The sequence below is a fragment of the Triticum urartu genome, chromosome 6, assembly GCF_003073215.2.
Source record: "Triticum urartu cultivar G1812 chromosome 6, Tu2.1, whole genome shotgun sequence".
NCBI classification, from domain to species: domain Eukaryota; kingdom Viridiplantae; phylum Streptophyta; class Magnoliopsida; order Poales; family Poaceae; genus Triticum; species Triticum urartu.
This window is the reverse complement of record NC_053027.1, coordinates 15,947,565-15,953,617: the sequence shown is the minus strand read 5'-3', so window position 1 is coordinate 15,953,617 and position 6,053 is coordinate 15,947,565. Positions and strand designations below refer to the sequence as shown.

At 38.3% G+C, this 6,053-nt stretch overlaps 1 pseudogene; it reads left to right on the top strand.

Moving 5' to 3' along the window:
- Positions 1 to 1,336: 1,336 nt before the first annotated feature.
- Positions 1,337 to 5,670, top strand: LOC125512863 (annotated as a pseudogene).
- The last annotated feature ends 383 nt before the right edge of the window (positions 5,671 to 6,053 follow it).

Here is a 6,053-nt window from a genome sequence, read left to right as displayed (position 1 = left end):
ACTCCCCTGCCGGCTCTCTCTCTTCCAATGGTGAGGGGAAGAGGGTAGGGGAGGGCGCGACGTCATTTTCCACCTCATCAAAATCCTATGTGGAAGGACGAGAAAGCAGGAAAAAGAGTGAAGCGGACTACACATATGTCGCCCGGGTTCAGCACGACAACCCAGGTAAAGGCTTGGATGCAGCTCGTCCAAATGCAAAAGAGGGGGCGCTAGCTCCTTTCCTTCCAACCATCTACCTTCATTCACACGCTTTGCATTAAATACTATAATCAATTACTCCTTCCGTCCCATAATACAATATAAGATGTTTTTTTGGAGTGCGGCGTTTCAGCACCATGGCTCAAATGAGCCCGGGCAAAATAAAAAAATCATTAAAAAATAGAATTTTCTTTTTCAAAAAATCAACAAAAATTCCAAGCAAGATGCTTGTGTGCGTGATCTTCGTGCAAATTTTGGTGGTGTTTCGACATTCAAGGAGCGCACGACAAAAAAGACAAAATTCGGCACTGCTGTTCACGCACTATACTGGCCGAATTTCTATTTTTTGCCACGAGCTCCACAGATGTCTAAATGGGATGAAATTTTGCACCTACATCATGCACTCAAACATCTTCCCAGCCAAAAAAATTTGACTTTTTTGACTTTCCTTTTCTATTTTTAATAGCAGTACTGTTCACCGGGCTCATCTGGGCCCGGGCGTCATAGTGGATTATCAGTTTTTTTTTACACTAGTGTGGTATCGAAAAACATCTTATATTATTGGACGGAGGGAGTAGTAGCTACTACCTCTGTTCTGGTTTATAGATCCCCTTAGTATTTTGTGCCAAAATTTGATCATGGATTTAATTAACAAAATGTTAATGCAGGTCACAAAAAATTATATGTCTTTACTCAAATTTGGGCACAAAATATGAACAGGACTTTTTCATGGGCTTTAGGTGACATGGCACTACTATATAGCCAACAACACGTGAGAGCAACTAGTTGACGAGCGCTCCTTTGGAAGCCTCACAACGATTAGCGTCACTTGGCGCGTTCTCAGCCGCCGCCACGTGTCGCACTCTGGACGCTCCATTTGAATTTTTTATTTTATTTTTCCGCATGCGTTTTCAGCTTTTTAAATAGTTTTTCCAGGTTTTTTCGACTTTTTGTTTTTTCACCGGTCTTCCTTAGCTTTTGGACAAGTGGTGCACATGCAGCGTGCCATTATCACAACCTGGAAAGGGTATGAGTGATCTTTGCAAGGAGTACTTCTCAATTAGTGATTTGGACAACACGATTTGTTATTAACCATGCTCCAGTAGAGCTAGTTGGACCACAAAAATAAAGGGCCTAAATTAATTTGATATACCATGAAAGGAATCATTATTTATTACTTGAGTAAAAGCTAATAGTTGTCTTGTTGTCAACAGAGGGGGAAAGATAACAGTTATCTTGTTTCAAAAGTACTACACTCTAGTATTGATTACAAATGGATACCAAAATTGGTACTATAAACAAGGTTGATCTAGAACGCATGGTGCTTGATCGAAGTGCAGAGCCAACATACCTTCCATTATCACTTTTGGAAGACATCACAGATTGTTTTTCCGATGATCAACAAATTGGCAGCGGTGGATTTTCTATAGTTTACAAGGTCAGAATTACCCTGGCTAGTAACCTTTCTCAATTCCAGTTGAAGTTGATCTAAAAAGTAAACGACATATGCACATGACAGTCAGACCACCACATGTGCACATATGTAATACACGTTATGGTTGCAGGGAATGGTGGGGGAAAAGATGGTCGCTGTGAAGAAACTATCCCAAACGATGCATGAGAATAAATTCCACAAAGAAGTTGAATGCATTACGAAGGCCAAGCACAAAAACATAGTGCGTTTCCTTGGATACTGTTCTGACACGCAAGGGAGAATCGAAGATTACGAAGGAAAGTTTGTCATGGCAGATGTACGAAACTGGTTGCTATGTTTTGAGTACGTACCGAATGGAAGTCTCATTGAGTATATTACCGGTATGATCACAATGTTTACATATTTATGTCTTTACTAAAGGTCATTATATTGTTGTTCGATATATTAGCAATTATTTGTATAATTTAACTCGTAATAAAAACAGAATTCCGATCAAAATACTACTCCCTCCGTTCCTAAATATAAGTCTTTTTAGATATTCCAATAGGGACTATATATATATAGGACTCCTCTTCTGTACTCCTGGGAGTATGTACTCCCATTCTCAATATACCTTATATACGCATTAATTATACCTCTTTATTATTCTCAATATACTTCATTAAATATTCTAAGATACCCAATACGAGTTTTGTTGAAAAAATATTATCTGTGATGTACTTTTTGTAATATACCTTTTTCACGTACAAACACATCAGTATATACGTAAACATTTAAAAATATATAGACTCACATGAATTTTTTCATGGAACTCATTTTGGGGTATCTAATAATTACTAATGAAGTATATTAAAAATAATAAAGTGGTATAAAAGATTCATCTATATGGTATATGAGAAGCGGGAGTACGTACTCCCAGGAGTACACAACCATTTTCCTATATATATATATATATATATATATATATATATATATATATATACACGTATGTAGTCCGTATTGAAATCTCTAAAAGACTTATATTTAAGAATGGAGGGAGAATAATTTAAAGGGGAAATATTTCTATTTTGTCAGAGCAGATGCATGCAGTAAAGTAACGAGGTTTGAGGAAGTTAATTTTCAATCTTGTGGAAAGCAGAAGTGATCCAGCATAAAAAAATTGAGGGGAGACCCACTATAAATTTGGGAAAGTTAAGAAACCGTTGAGTATTATTCACTGCTCGTTTATGAATTTTGAAGGTAGGTTGGGACATATTTAGAAAAACTAATTTTGTTTATTACATTAAATTATCTCTAGTATATAAAAAAATTCCTCCACAGATCCATCTCGTGGACTTGAATGGAGAGAGCGATACCAAATAATTAAGGGAATCTGTGAGGGACTACTTCATCTTCACGAGAAGCGTATCCTCCACCTAGATCTAAAGCCTAGTAATATATTGATTGATATTCACATGGTACCCAAAATTGCTGATTTTGGCCTCTCAAGGTGCCTTGATAAAGACCAAACCCGTGACTTCACTTCAAACATATGTGGACCACTGTAAGTCGGTCTCCTGAAAGCTTTTTTCTTCTTCTTTTGTTTGACACATGAACTTATATTTGTGTGCACATTCATGGATCAAACTTCATAAATCTTTTTGTAGGGGATACATGGCACCCGAATTCTTCATAGGACAAGTCACATTTGCATCAGACATATACAGTCTTGGTATTATAATTATGGAGATTCTGACAGGAGAGAAGGGGTATCAGTAAGAACAGGATGTAAGCATAGTTTTAAGCATGTGCTCCATGTTAAGGATATATTTTCAAGTAAAGTACGCCAACGGGATAATTTAACTTGGAGAAATTACCAAAATCATGCATATGCGGAGTGCTATAAATGTGATCTTAATGCTTGGGCATAGGCGAACATGGCTTAATTAAACATGCAAGGTGGTACCAAAGGCGGAGTCATTAATGTTGCATTTGTAGCACTTTATTCTCAGTAGTTTGCCAAAATATTTAACTTATGAAGAAAATGTTGAAAATGCACTAATATATCAACACTTCTCGGCATGTGTAACTCTCAAAGGCCTATATTTGGACTGAAAATGATTGCATTTACATTTTAAATTGTGCTAGCATGTTATTGAGCTTATTGCACCGAGACAGAGTTGTGTTTTATACACGAACAACCAGCTCAGCCGTTAGCTCAGACTCATGACAACCCGTGATAAATGCACCTAAGTAGGCTTCAAAAAATAAAACATCCAACTTACAACATATATGTCCATGTGAATTCATAACGGCTATATATGATCTTCTCTTCTAGGCTTTCCAGTGTATTTTTTTTTCTCTTTCTATAGTAGCTATAAACCATCTGTCAATAGTGTTCCTATCTCTTTTTTTTTGAGGATTAATAGAATTCCTATCTTGATCTGAACTCACCTTTGCATCTTTAAAGGTAGTTGAGAATTGGATGAATCGGTTGGAGGCAGCAGATCAAAAGGAGACGCAGTTGGGGCAAGTAAGAGTATGCACTACGATAGGGATAGAGTGCATGGACCCTAACCCAAAGAAGAGACCGTTTGCACATCATATAGTCAATAAGCTTGATAAAACGGCAAGTATCATCGAAACTGGCATCACTAGTCCATCTGTTGAGCATCAGGTTAGATCCCTAAAAGAACAACACAGTCAAAGGAAAATTGTGGATCTTTCACTTGAGTACCTCCTAAAAGAACAACACAGTCAAAGGAAAATTTTGGATCTTTCATTTGAGTATCTCATAAAAGATATGAGCGGGCGCACTAAAACGGAAGAACTCATGGAATTTATTGGGGCATTTAAAGATCATTGGCGGCACGCGAAAGAACATCAGTGGTCACTACGGGGAGTGCAAGGTACAAAGAAAAATACCAGCCAACAACAAGGGGCAAGTATTTCTAGCTCTAACTCTGTTGTGCTCAACAAGTTGAACATCTTTAGTACAAAAGCACGCAGGAATTATGCCAGGAATGTGGGCCTATGCTTGAGAAGATAGATATGTTGAAACTTTTCAAGAAGGAGGAGCTTAAGCCAGCTAATAATGACAAGAACCGTATTGGAAGAGATGTCTTTGAAGAAGTTTACATAGGCCTTGTTGATAGAGTACCAGTCATAGTAAAGAAGCAGATTAGTGGTACTGTGCTACAAAATGGACAGTTTGCAAAGGAAGTCATCATCCAATCTCAAGTTCTCCACAAGAACATTGTTAGGCTCATAGGTTGTTGCGTGGAAGTTGACATCCCGATGCTAGTATATGAGTATCTCTCCAAAGACAGCCTCCATGACATTCTTCACAACAACTGCAAGGTACGTCTCAACTTGGGCGTGCGTTTAAATATTGCCACAGAATCAGCACGTGGTCTAGCTTATATGCATTCAAGGCACAATATCTTACATGGTAATATTAAATCAGAAAATATACTCTTGGATGACCATTTTGTGCCAAAGATCTCAAATTTTTGCATATCAAGGTTGACCGGGAGAGGCTACAAACACACCAGAACAGTCAAGGGCGACGATCCTTATATGGATCCACTATACATACAAACAGGCCTACTTAGCGAATATAGTGATGTGTACAGTTTTGGAGTCGTTATGTTGGAACTTCTTACGAGGAAGAAGGCCACACACTCTGATAATAATAGCTTAGTAAGGAATTTCCTTGAGAATCACAAGCAGGGTAGGAAATCAACCGAGCTATTCGATGAGAAAATTGCAGTGATGGAGAATCTGGAGCTTCTTGACAATCTGGCACAACTTGTTGTGGAATGCCTTAGCCAAAACTTGGATCTAAGACCGAAAATGATAGATGTTGCAAAGCGGCTCCACATACTGAATGAATCTCGTGGCCAGTGGGTCTTAAGTTGACAAGTCGATGCATTTACTAGTTTAGTTTGAACTTCAAACAACATATATGTTGCGGCAAATAAGCTTCTGATAGGTGCAATTATAGAGGGATGTGTGATGATCGACGTGTAATTTATGTATTTTGTTGTTGTGACCAAGTCTTTGAAATCCTCTAGAGCTGTAAAAGTAAAACACGCTAAAAGCAACGCCCTCGTAGGCCTCCTCGGCCCTGTCGACCCACTGGTACAAAAACCTCTGTCAGATTGTTATCTCCGTTTAATTCTCTGGTAATTTATCCGTGCTTACCTGGTCTAGATATGTGGATCCACTTATTCGTGCCCTTCCTTATGATGTTAGAGGAGCAGCAGTACAAGAGCTTAATTAGTATTTATTTATTTATTTTGAAAAGGAGGAATCACCCCCGGCCTCTGCATCTGGGTGATGCATGCGGCCATATTATTTATTATTCACAAAGACCTTACAAAGTAATACAACAGTAAGTCCGAGGCCACCATCTAGACGACACCTGTCGCTACTCCTT